This window comes from Bufo bufo, chromosome 6 (genome assembly GCF_905171765.1).
Source record: "Bufo bufo chromosome 6, aBufBuf1.1, whole genome shotgun sequence".
NCBI lineage: Eukaryota > Metazoa > Chordata > Amphibia > Anura > Bufonidae > Bufo > Bufo bufo.
The window spans coordinates 4,420,686-4,433,681 of NC_053394.1; positions in this window are offsets into that span (position 1 = coordinate 4,420,686).

Below are 12,996 nucleotides of genomic sequence, written 5' to 3' on the forward strand. Positions count from 1 at the left end.
TGCGTAAAGGGGCCGAAAGTCCAACGAGTACCTTTAGGATTTACAGGGTTGCTCACAATTTAGCCCCGCCCAAAATGCCAGAACAGTAAACACACCCCACAAATGACCCCATTTCGGAAAGTAGACACCCCAAGGTATTCGCTGAGGGGCATAGTGAGTCCGTTTTGCCAGAAGTTAGCAGAAATGGAAACTTTATTTATTTATTTTTTTCCTCAGAAAGTGTCATTTTCCGCTAACTTTTGCAAAAAATTTAAATCATACATGAACTCACCATGCCCCTCCCCGAATACTTTGGGGTGTCTTCTTTCTAAAATGGGGTCATTTGGGGGGTATTTATACTATCCTGGCATTCTAGCACCTCAGGAAACATGACAGGTGCTCAGAAAGTCAGAGCTGCTTCAAAATGCGGAAATTCACATTTTTGTACCATAGTTTGTAAACGCTATAACTTTTGTGCAAACCAATAAATATACACTGATTGCATTTTTTTTTATCAAAGACATGTAGCACAATAAATTCTGACACAAACTTGTATAGAAATGTAATTATATTTGAACAATTTAACCAGAGAAAGTTAAAAAGACACTTTTTTTTTTATAAAATTGCGGCCTTTTTTGATTAATATCGAAAAAACTAAAAATGTCAGCAGCAATCAAATACCACCAAAAGAAAGCTGTATTTGTGAGAAGAAAAGGAGGTAAAATTCATTTGGGTGCCAAGTTGCATGACCGAGCAATAAACCGTTAAAGTTGTGAAGTGCCGATTTGTAAAAAAAGGGCCTGGTCACTAGGGGGATATAAACCTGTGGTCCTTAAGTGGTTAAATGCTGCGTAACCACTATCCATATATGAGCCGGACGTTTCGGTCCATAGGGACCTTCTTCAGTGGCTTAGGGTTTCTGTGGTCAGAGATGAAGGGATATCAGGATCACGTCATATAGTAGGGTCTTGCAGCTGCTGTACGAGCGGTTAATATTTGCAGGTAGCTTTAAAGTGGGCCCCCAGAATTAATCTTATTGGTGCGCCCTAGGCACCCCAGTCCGACACTTTATAGACAGCTGGATGGTGGCTCCGCGGTTAGAGGTGACTCAGTAGTTAGCAGTAGCTCACTGGTTAGCAGTGGGTTAGAAGTGAGTGGTGGTGCAGTGTTTAGCAGTGGCTCAGTGGTTAGTGGTGGCTCAGTGGTTAGTGGTGGCTCTGAGGTCAGTGGTGGCTCTGAGGTTAGCGGTGGCTCTGTGGTTTCCTGTTGGCTCTGTGGTTAGCGATAGCTTAGTGGTTAGCGGTGGCTGACTGGTTACCACTGGCTCAGTAGTTAGCGGTGACTCAGTGGTTAGCACTGAGTCAGTGGTGGCTCTGTGGTTAGTGGTGGCTCAGTGGTTAGTGGTGGCTCAGTGGTTAGCGGTGGCTCAGTGGTTAGTGGTGGCTCAGTGGTTAGCGGTGGCTCAGTGGTGGCTCAGTGATTACACTGGCTCTGTGGTTAGCGGTGGCTCACTGGTTTGCATTGGTTTGGTGATTGTGGTGGCTCTGTGGTCAGCAGTGGCTTGTGGTTAGCGGTGGCTCTGTGGTTAGCGGTGGATCAGTGGTTATCGGTGGCTCAGTGGTTATCGGTGGCTTAGTGGTTAGCGGTGGCTGACTGGTTACCGCTGGCTCAGTGGTTAGCGGTGACTCAGTGGTTAGCGATAGCTTAGTGGTTAGCGGTGGCTGACTGGTTACCGCTGGCTCAGTGGTTAGCGGTGACTCAGTGGTTAGCGATAGCTTAGTGGTTAGCGGTGGCTCTGTGGTTACCGCTGGCTCAGTGGTTAGCAGTGACTCAGTGGTTAGCACTGACTGCTTGCAGCACTGAGGTCCTAGGTTTGAACAGGACCAAGGACCAGCATCTGCATGGAGTTTGTATGTCTTCATGGGTTCTCCAGTTCCTCCCGCGCTCCACGTACTGACAGAGAACTGGCCACAGGGGCATTCCACAAATCACTGAGCGCGATGTCCCCGTCTCCGCACTATTCTCGCTATGCAGCCGTTCTTCTTGTTACTCACCCTCTGGCGGCCCTTGATCTTTGTGTAGCTTTTCTTTAGGGGAATTCTTCGAGGTTTTTGCACAGCTCACCCTTAATTTGCATAATCCAGACCCCCCCCCCCCCCCAAATCAATCATATGGTAGTGGTATAAATATGCGGTACACAGAATATTCTTTGCAATTTAAAGGTAATTTTATTTAGTGACTTTCACAATAAGAGAGATACAGTTTATAGGAAATGAAATGCTGCGTAACCACAATCCATATATGAGCCGGATGTTTCGGTCCATAGGGACCTTCTTCAGTGACTTAGGGTTTCTGTGGTCAGAGATGAAGGGATATCAGGATCACGTCATATAGTAGGGTCTTGCAGCTGCTGTACGAGCGGTTAATATTTGCAGGTAGCTTTAAAGTGGGCCCCCAGAATTAATCTTATTGGTGTGCCCTAGGCACCCCAGTCCGACACTTTATAGACAGCTGGATGGTGGCTCCGCGGTTAGAGGTGACTCAGTAGTTAGCAGTAGCTCACTGGTTAGCAGTGGGTTAGAAGTGAGTGGTGGTGCAGTGTTTAGCAGTGGCTCAGTGGTCAGTGGTGGCTCAGTGGTTAGCGGGGGCTCAGTGGTTAGCGGGGGCTCAGTGGTTAATTATTTTTACTTATAATAAAATACCAAATTTACCAAAATTTTTAAAAAATTTGCAAAATTCCAAGTTTCAATTTCTCTACTTCTATAATACATAGTAATACCTACAACAACAAAAAAATAGTTATTATTTTACATTCCCCATGTGTCTACTTTATGTTTGGATCACTTTGGGAATGCCATTTTAGTTTTTGGGGACTGTAACGGATCTCCTGGCACCCCGACCGGGTACCTCCGTCGAATGATGCTCCTAGTGCTTCCCGAGGACTCCAAGCACTCCACTTGACACCGTAAGTGCTGCAGACCCCACGAACCGCCGAAGCTTGGTTGAGGTCTCACCGTCTCCTACCCACCCTGGGCCTACGACAAGGCTCCAGGCTCCAGTGGGTGAACCTCCCCTTTTCCAGAGAGCAAGTATAGCCAGTGGAGTATAGCAAATCTTCAGCGTATAGCAATCCTCAGTGTCGATCAGTTACCCAAACACCATGTCACGGCTGAGGATGGGGGAAATCCTCAGCCGTGTGTAGCCAGGTGATAGTATGGCTGCTTGACCAAGAAAACAGGATTAGGGAGCAGGTCACCTCCTAAACGCATCCCTAACCTGACCCTGGCTCCTAGCTACATGAGCCAACCTTGATGGTAGGAGGGCTCATGCTCTGGAACCTAGAAGTCCCTGCTAGCCCTCAAGATGGCCCTAAGCTAGGAGCTGAGTAAGACAACCCACTACTCCTAGACACGGAGGAGCAGGAGTCTCAACGGCCAAGCTGTTGGGAAAAAGGGGAAACATAAACAGACTAACGGAAATGGCAGGTGAACTCAGTAGCTCAACCAACCTGCCACAGCCTTGCTGACTGGATCCCTGACACAGAGAATCCAGAACCATTAGCTGCACAAACCAACATAGGAAAATCCCAACAGACCATCACCCAGACATGACACATACAGGTAAGCATAAACTTAATAAGACATCAAACCTGAAGTTAAACCTATGACCACAGTGGTGGCTCTCACAGAGGAATGGAAAGCACAGGAGGCTGCCTCAGCTAGCAAGACTGAAGCAACCTCCTGAGCCCTGCTAGAGAGAGGGTATATATAGGCCAAAGTGGCCACACCCAAAGGTTGGACACACCCAGTGACATCACACACACACTGGGAAGGAAGTTAACCCTTCCAATGCCACAGAAGGGAAAACACACATACATAAGGGAAAGTGCACACAATAACATACCACAAGGTGCACACAACACACACACCTAACAAAAAGGTTGCTAGGTGTGACCGCATGCCAGGGCAGCAAGCTGCCTAGCAACGCTCAGGCTGCTCTGCTGCTAAACCCCAACACTGGTTGCCCGCGGCAACCACAAGTGAGGCCACAGACAAGCGGCCCTTACCCGTGGTTGAAGACCCATGCAAAACCGCCGGCAACTGCATGCGGTAAGAAGTCACGGTCATGGGCCTGGCCGTGACACACCAGCCGCAACATGATGAAGGGTAAAACAGGAACTCTCTATTGAACACACAAGCATTGACTTATACACATTTTCCAACAAGGTTACCACCCACAGGGTTTTGTAAAAACAACCAATAAACACGTACAATACACTCAGACACTCCCACACAAAATCCTCCCCTCTGCCTGTGATACAATTACCTTACACAATGGGTTGATGCAATTGTATCACAGGCAGGAGAATACACAGTGTCTTCTGTCCTGGAAACAACCGAGGAGTAAGTCAATTATCTTTCAGGACAAAGGGAAATCGGCAATACACACGTGGAGACAATAGGACAAACATCACTACTCAATTATACAATGTCCCACCCTTTACAGTACACATAGACATTTAACATATCCCAAAATGGCACGAATTAGACCAGGGGTTCAAAAGTTAGTAAAAGTCCTTTGTGAACAAAGGAAGCCTGGCTGATGAGAGGGCCCATAATCCTGGGGCAAGAGGCTGGTAGCCAGGCTTCTCCACCACCCAGTGGCGAGGTTGGTTTCGTCACAGGGACGTTGCAAGGCTTAGAAATTTAGAAGCAAATCTTAAAAATTTTCTGAAATTTTCAAAAAAACAATTTTTAGGGACCAGTTCAGGTCTGAAGTCACTTTGTGAGCCTTTTATAATAGAAACCATGAAAGATAGACCCCATTCTAGAAACTAAACCCCTCAAGGTATTCAAAACTGATTTTACAAACGTTGTTAATCCTTTAGGTGTTCCACAAGAGATAATGGCAAATTGAGATAACATTTAAGAATTTTGATTTTTTGGACAAATTTTCAATTTTTATCAATTTTTTTTAGTTACAAAGCAAGGGTTAACAGCCAAACAAAATGCTATATTTATTGCCCCGATTCTTTAGTTTGCAGAAACACCCCATATGTGGCCGTAAACTACTGTACGGGCACATGGCAGGGCGTAGAGGGAAAGGTGCGCCGTGTGGTTTTTGAAAGGCAGATTTTGCTGGACTAGTGTAAAAGGGTAAAAGGGGATCAGCCTGGCCAAAAGGAGTAATAAGGGAGCAGGTCACCTCCTACAAAATCCCTAATCCTCTCCCTGACTCCTCACCGTATGAGCAGACCCCGATGGTAGGACGACTCATACTCAGGATTCCTAGAGACCCTAAGTCGCCCTGGTAATCCCTCATCAAGGAGCAGGGAAAAGATTAGCGATGTTGTAGGAGGTGACTTGCTCCCTTATTACTCCTTTTGGCCAGGCTGATCCCCTTTTACCCTTTTACACCTCACGGTGGGGGGTTTCCCCCACTCCCCGCCGTGACAGTATGACCACACCCAGCAAGGAGCCTTTGTGGTCATATTGTCACGGCCTTTGGTTTGCGCTGTGACACTGTTGCCACACTTGCAGTTGCCCACGGCAACGTGTTGTTGTGAGAGCATTCGGTGGCAGTGTCTCAGCCTTCTGGGTGATTGCCGTAACATGGTTGCCATGCATGCTGTTGCCGGTGGTAACGTGTGGCTTAGTTTGCTTGTGTGTGCACTTCCCCTTTAAGTGGCTTCCTTCCTCTATCTGGTGTTGGAAGGGTTAACTCCCTTCCTATTGTTTTGTGAATACGGGGTTTATGTGTTTGGGGGTGTGGCTGCTTGGGCTATTTAGTCTCTGCTGGAAGCCTGTGGCTCTGTGTTCCTCCAGGCTTGGTTTGTGCTAGTGGTTCACTGTGTAACGGGGTGCCGAAGGAGCACTCGGTCTCCCATCAGCCGCAGACCTGCTGCTTAGCTTCGGGAGCGAGGATACGTGTTTGACCTCGTTCCCAGGGCGGCTTTGCTAGCTGGGAGGCTCTTTGCTCCTAGGTCTGCCTTGAGCGCCGAGCTGATCACTCGGAGCTCGACTGGTTGGTCTGTGGTCATGTGACGCTGGCCACGTCACATGACCCTCACTCCCCACTATAAATACAGGCAGCCTTCTGGCCACAGGTTGCCTGTTAATTTAGGTTCCTGGCAGTTGTTGGATACCTGTGTACTTACATGATCCTGTTCCCTGACTATCCTTTGCCTGCTCCTACTGTACTGCGCATTCTTCCTGGTATATTGACCTCGGCTTCCATCTGACTATTCTTTGCGGACTCCTTTGGTACTTCTCGACTCTCCTGGTATTTATGACCCCGGCTTCTCCTGACCTTTCTTTGCTTATCCCTCTGTACTGCATTGTCCTCTTGGTTTTGACCCGGTCCGTTCACTATCCGTTATTTGTCTTGTCTGTCCTTCCCGCACGTATCTTAAGTTAGGGACTGCCGTCCAGTTGTCCCCTGTCATCAGGACTCGTGAGGCAAGTAGGCAGGGCCAGGGGTGAGGGTGGAGCGCAGTGGTCACTATCCTCCCCCCTGTGTGTGTGTGTACGTGACCGTTACAGATTAACAGGCCCAATAACCACTGTATAATGAATCCTCTGGTGACCCTGATTGACCATGTCTCTAATCTGACGCAGATGGTGCAGGAGCTAGGGGAAAAACTCAGTTCTTTTGAGTTAGGGCAAGGTTCTTCCACTCCTCAGGCCTCCAGTCCGCATTTTGAGCCCCAGATTAAGCTCCCAGAACCCTTTTCTGGAGACCGGAAGAAGTTTCTCTCTTTTAAGGAGAGTTGCAGACTTTACTTCCGTTTGCGCCCCGTGTCCTCTGGCCCCGAGAGTCAACGCGTGGGCATTATCATTTCCTGACTACAGGGTGATCCCCAGGACTGGGCGTTCTCTTTACCTGCTGGCGCCAGTTGTTTAACTTCTGTGGAGGGGTTCTTTCAGGCCCTGGGTACCCTCTATGATGAACCAGACAGGGCTCTAGTAGCCGAGACGGCTCTAAAGGCACTAGTTCAGGGCAATCTACCTGCGAAGGTGGTGTGTCCCCTCAGGATGGAACGAACAAGCCCTGAAGAGTCAGTTCAGGTCAGGTCTGTCTGATAATTTAAAGGATCTTCTGGTCAGTTATCAACTTCCAGAGACCTTAGAGGAGATGATGACCCTTTTTGTCCGACTTGACCGACCGGTTAGACAGAGAGGACAGGAACAACAGTTCTCTTCCCAGATGGTGGTCCAGCCAGAGGCCTATCCCAGAGACAATGCTGAGGTCTCCACTGAGGAACCCATGCAGGTTGGCATGACCCGAGGGAATCTTCGCCGCAGACGTGGAGAATGCTTTTACTGTGGAGATCCTGACCATTGGATCAACCAGTGTCCTAAGAAGGTCCTCTCTGTCAAGTCTCCTAAGGCAAGGCAACCTAAAGACCAGGTACACCCTGATTTTTCTAAATGTAAGCTTTTGGTACCCATTACGATTTCTCTGGGAATAGATAAATGGCCGGGTAAAGCCTTTATTGATTCTAGCTCAGCGGCCAGCTTTATTGACTCTGAGTATGCTGTAAGATTGGGTATTCCTATGTTTGCCTTACCAACTCCTATCCATGTCATGGCTATTGATGCTACTCCTCTTATTGGTGGTACGGTGAGCTTATATACCTCAGAGATTTCTCTAACCGTGCGTGTGTGCCACTCAGAGAGATGTTCCCTTTTAGTCCTGGAGAACCTACCGGCTGAGGTGGTATTAGGGTTGCCTTGGCTCCGACTACATAACCCCACTATAGATTGGTCCAAGGGGGAGTTGGTGAGATGGGGGCCTAAGTGTGACTCGTGCTTGTCCGTGGTACAGGCTGGGGTCTCAGTAAAGTACTTTACCCACTGTTGTTAGGGAATATTCTGATCTATTCTCATCACCAACCCCGGAGGTTCTACCCCCCCCCCCCATAGAGCTTATGATTGTACTATAGAGCTAGTAGAGGGGGTTAAGTTTCCTAAGGGGCGAATTTATAATCTTTCTAAGCCCGAACACAAGGCCATCGAAGATTATATTAAGGAGAGCCTTGGTAAAGGGCATATTAGACCTTCTGTCTCTCCTATGGGGGCGGGGTTTTTCTTCATTAAGAAAAAATATGGTGGTCTTAGGCCATGTATCGATTACCGGAGATTAAATAAAATCACTGTCCAGAATAGATACTCCCTCCCATTGATTCTGTATTTATTTAACCAGGTTCTGGGGGCAACCTGGTTTTCCAAGATTGACCTGAAAGGGGCATACAATCTAATCCGAATCAAGGAGGGAGACGAATGGAAGACGGCGTTCAATACTCCGGCAGGACACTTTCAATACTTCGTCAGGACACTTTGAATATGGAGCTACTATCACCTGTTGTTTGACAAAGGCACATGTCTGTGCCGAAACGCGCGTCACATATGGGTGACGAATAAAGAAGTCTTTTGTGCAAAGAAATTACGGAGTGCCGGTCCATTTTTGATGGGGATCCGACCTGCTGACCGTGCACCCGGACCCTTATGAAAGCGCAGTGCCGTCCATTTCTTCTGACTTTGAATATCAGGTGATGCCTTTTGGACTCAGCAATGCCCCAGCTGTGTTCCAAAAGTTCATGAATGACATTCTTAGGGAGTTCTTAGGTAAATTTGTTATTGTCTATCTTGACGACATTTTGATATTCTCTCCTGACTTCGAATCCCATGTGTCTCATGTTAGACAAGTATTAGAGGTGTTAAGGGAGAATCAGCTATCCGCTAAGCAAGAGAAATGTGTCTTTGGTGTACAGGAGATTCTGTTTCTAGGGCATGTTCTGACTCCTCACACCTTCAAGATGGATCCTGGTAAGGTACTAGCAATTAAGGAATGGGTAAGACCTTCATCCTTAAAGGCCTTACAACGGTTCTTAGGTTTCGCCAATTACTTTCGTAAATTTATTATGAATTTTTCCATAATTGCTAAACCGTTGACCGACCTTATTAAGAATGGGGCGGATTTGGAGAATTGGTCTACTGAGGCCATTTCTTCATTTAAAAAATTAAAAAACTAACCTGAGACCATGTGCCTTCTTCTCCAGAAAATTCTCTCCCACGGAGAGAAACTACGACATAGGGAATAGGGAGCTGCTGGGCATTTGAGGAGTGGAGGCATTTTCTGGAGGGGGCAAGGCATTGTGTAACTGTTGTCACTGACCATAAAAACCTTATGTTTCTCGAGTCTGCTAAGAGGTTGAATCCCCGTCAAGCCAGATGGGCTCTGTTTTTTACTCGTTTTGAATTTTCCATTACGTTCAGACCGGGAAGTAAAAATGTGAAGGTGGACGAATTATCTCGGAGCTTCCATGCTTTTCAACCTACTGAGGTACCACCTGAATCCATCCTACCAGCAAAAATCTTCATAGCAGCTCTAACCCAGGATATCTCGGCTCGCATTAGGTCTGAACAACATCTGGCACCGGTATCCACCCCAACAGATAAGTTGTTTGTTCCCGTACAATTTAGTCTCCAGCTGTTGGGTGAGTGTCACGATTCTGCCTTTTGTGGACATCCGGGTGTTGAGGGCACTAAGGATCTGGTTTCTAGATCTTATTGGTGGCCCACTCTAACTAGGGATGTCAAGTCCTACGTGTCAGCCTGTGAGGTTTGTGCCAGGTGCAAGACACCTAGGACTCGCCCTGCTGGTAACCTACGACCCCTACCCATTCCCAGTAGACCCTGGTCCCATATCTCGATAGACTTTATAACTGACCTACCGCCGGCGGAGGGTAAGACTGTAGTTTGGGTAGTGGTCGATACGTTTAGCAAGATCGTCCATTTCATTCCCCTGTCTAAACTCCCGAATGCCAAAACCCTGGCGTCTATTTTTGTGAAAGAAATTGTTCGATTGCATGGTATCCCGGAAAATATTGTTTCTGACAGGGGTGTGCAGTTTGTGTCCAAATTCTGGAGGGCCTTCTGTCAAAAATTTCAAATTTCATTGTCTTTTTCCTCTGCCTACCACCCTGGGAGTAATGGGCAGACTGAACGCCTTAATCAGTCTGTGGAACAATTCTTGAGGTTGTATGTTGCTGATGACCAGCAATTATGGGTGAAATTTCTTCCATTGGCTGAATTTGCTTTGAATAACCATGTCAATTCTTCTGCTGGGGTTTCACCTTTCTTTTGTAACCATGGTTTCCATCCCCGTTTTAATTCTGGGTCATCCGTCTCCTCCTCTAAACCTGAGGCGGATAGGCTCTCCTCTGAACTGTGCACAGTTTGGGCCCGGGTTCAATCGAACTTAGAAAAGGCTCAAAGTTCTCAGAAACTCAAGACCGATAGGAGACTGTGGCGAAACCAACCTCGCCACTGGGTTTTGGAGGGGCCTGGCTACCAGCCTCTTGCCCCAGGATTATGGGCCCTCTCATCAGCCAGGCTTCCTTTGTTCACAAAGGACTTGTACTAACTTGAACCCCTGGTCTAATTCGTGCCAATTTGGGATGTTAAATGACTATGTGTATTGAAAAGGGTGGGACATTGTATACGTTGAGTAGTGAGGTCTGTTCCATTGTCTCTCTGTGTGTATTGGCGATGTCCTTTGTCCTGAAAGATAATTGAATTACGTCTCGGTTGTCTCCAGGACAGAGGACATTGTATATTCTCCTGCCTGTTATGATTGCATCAACCCAAAGTGAGGTAATTGAATCACGGGCAGAGGGGAGGATTTTGTGTGGGAGTGTCTAAGTGTATTGTACGTGGTTATTGGCTGTTTTTACAAAACCCTGTGGGTGGTAACCTTGTTGGAAAATGTGTATAAATCAATGCTTGTGTGTTCAAATAAAGAGTTCCTGTTTTACCCTTTACCTTGTTGAGGCTGGTGTTTGGGTAACTGATCGACACTGGGGGATTGCTATACGCTGAAGATTTGCTATACTCCCCTGGCATAACTACTAGCTCTTGTAAGAGCTGTTCCTGCTCTCCGGATTTAAGAGAGGTTCACCCACTGGAGCCTGGAGCCTTGTCGTAGGCCCAGGGTGGGTAGGAGACGGTGAGACCTCAACCAAGCTTCGGCGGTTCGTGGGGTCTGCAGCGCTTGCTGTGTCAAGTGGAGTGCTTGGAGTCCTCGGAAAGCACTAGGAGCATCTATCAACGGAGGTACCCGGTCGGGGTGCTAGGAGATCCGTTACAGAGACATTCAGGGGGGGGGAATTTGCAGGTTGAGGATAAGGTATGGTTGTCCTCCAAGAATCTCTCTCTTAAGGTAGATTCAAAAAAGTTTGCTCCTCGTTTTATTGGACCATATAAGATCACGGAGCTGATTAACCCGGTATCATTTAGGTTGGAGCTGCCAGAGTCATTCCACATTCATAATGTGTTCCATAAATCTCTACTTAAAAAATATTTTGAACCAGTAGTACCATCCAAAGCCTCGCCTCGGCCGGTTCTTGTTAATGATGCTGTCGAGTATGTGGTGTCTAAAATAGTGGATGTCAGGAAGATGCGTAATTCCTTGCAGTACCTGATTCACTGGAAGGGGTATGGACCTGAAGAGAGATCTTGGGTACTTGCCAGGGAGGTTCATGCTCCTAGACTTGTTCAAAAATTTCATTAAGAACACCCTGAAAGGCCATCGCCTGAAGTGGGTCCGGTGGCCCCTTGTAAAAGGGGGGTACTGTAACGGGGTGCCGAAGGCGCACTCGGTCTCCCATCAGCCGCAGACCTGCTGCTTAGCTTCGGGAGCGAGGATACGTGTTTTACCTCGTTCCCAGGGCGGCTTTGCTAGCTGGGAGGCTCCCTGCTCCTAGGTCTGCCTTGAGCGCCGAGCTGATCACTCGGTGCTCGACTGGTTGGTCTGTCGGTCATGTGACGCTGGCCACGTCACATGACCCTCACTCCCCACTATAAATACAGGCAGCCTGGCAGTTGTTGGATACCTGTGTACTTACCTGATCCTGTTCCCTGACTATCCTTTGCCTGCTCCTCCTGTACTGCGCATCCTTCCTGGTATATTGACCTTGGCTTCCACCTGACTATTCTTTGTGGACTCCTTTGATACTTCTCGACTCTCCTGGTATTTATGACCCCGGCTTCTCCTGACCTTCCTTTGCTTATCTCTCTGTACTGCGTTGTCCTCTTGGTTTTGACCCGGTCCGTTCACTATCCGTTATTTGTCTTGTCTGTCCTTCCCGCACGTATCCTAAGTTAGGGACTGCCGTCCAGTTGTCCCCTGTCATCAGGACTCGTGAGGCAAGGAGGCAGGGCCAGGGGTGAGGGTGGAGTGCAGTGGTCACTATCCTCCCCCCTGTGTGTGTGTGTGTACGTGACCGTTACACACTGCTACTGGCTTTACCATCTTCCAGTGAGGGCCACCCTTGTGGTCATAGATGTTCAATGTCATCCCGGTGTCTCCTTCCCTTCCTGTCCCTATTTGTATAGAGTGGGTTATGTTCAGGGTGTTTATATGTCTTGCTTGGTGTTACATGTCTGGTGGTTTTTGGTGTCATGTTTACTAAACATTCCCCTGTCTCATGTTATTGCAGCTATGGTGTCCTGGGTTCCTGTGTGATTTGTAGTGTGTGCTGTGTCCTTTAATGTTGGTGTGGACACCAGCACTTGTGCACGGGTTCCAGTCAGTGTGTCTGTGGCAGGTAAGTGTGTTATTGGTTTCGCTTATCTGCCATCTCCTTAGCTGTATGTGTTTCCCTTTCCCTGCTTCTAGGCCTTTAGAGACTCCTGTTCCTCTGTGTTGTGGATGAACAGGTCGTCTCTTCCCTGCTCCTAAGTGAAGGATTTCCAGGGCGACTCAGGATATTAAGAATCCAGGGTATGAGCCGTCCCACCATCAGGGTCCGCTCATACGGTTAGGCGTTAGGGAGAGGATTAGGGATGCAATAGGAGGTGACCTGCTCCCTGATCCCGTCATCCTGGCCTAGCTGCTTCCCTATTATACCTCACATTGTATGGTGGGGGGTTTCCCCCACTCCCCGTCGTGACAACTAGTTTATTTACACCATGTCCCATTTGAAGCCCCCCTGATGCAACCCTAGAGTAGAAA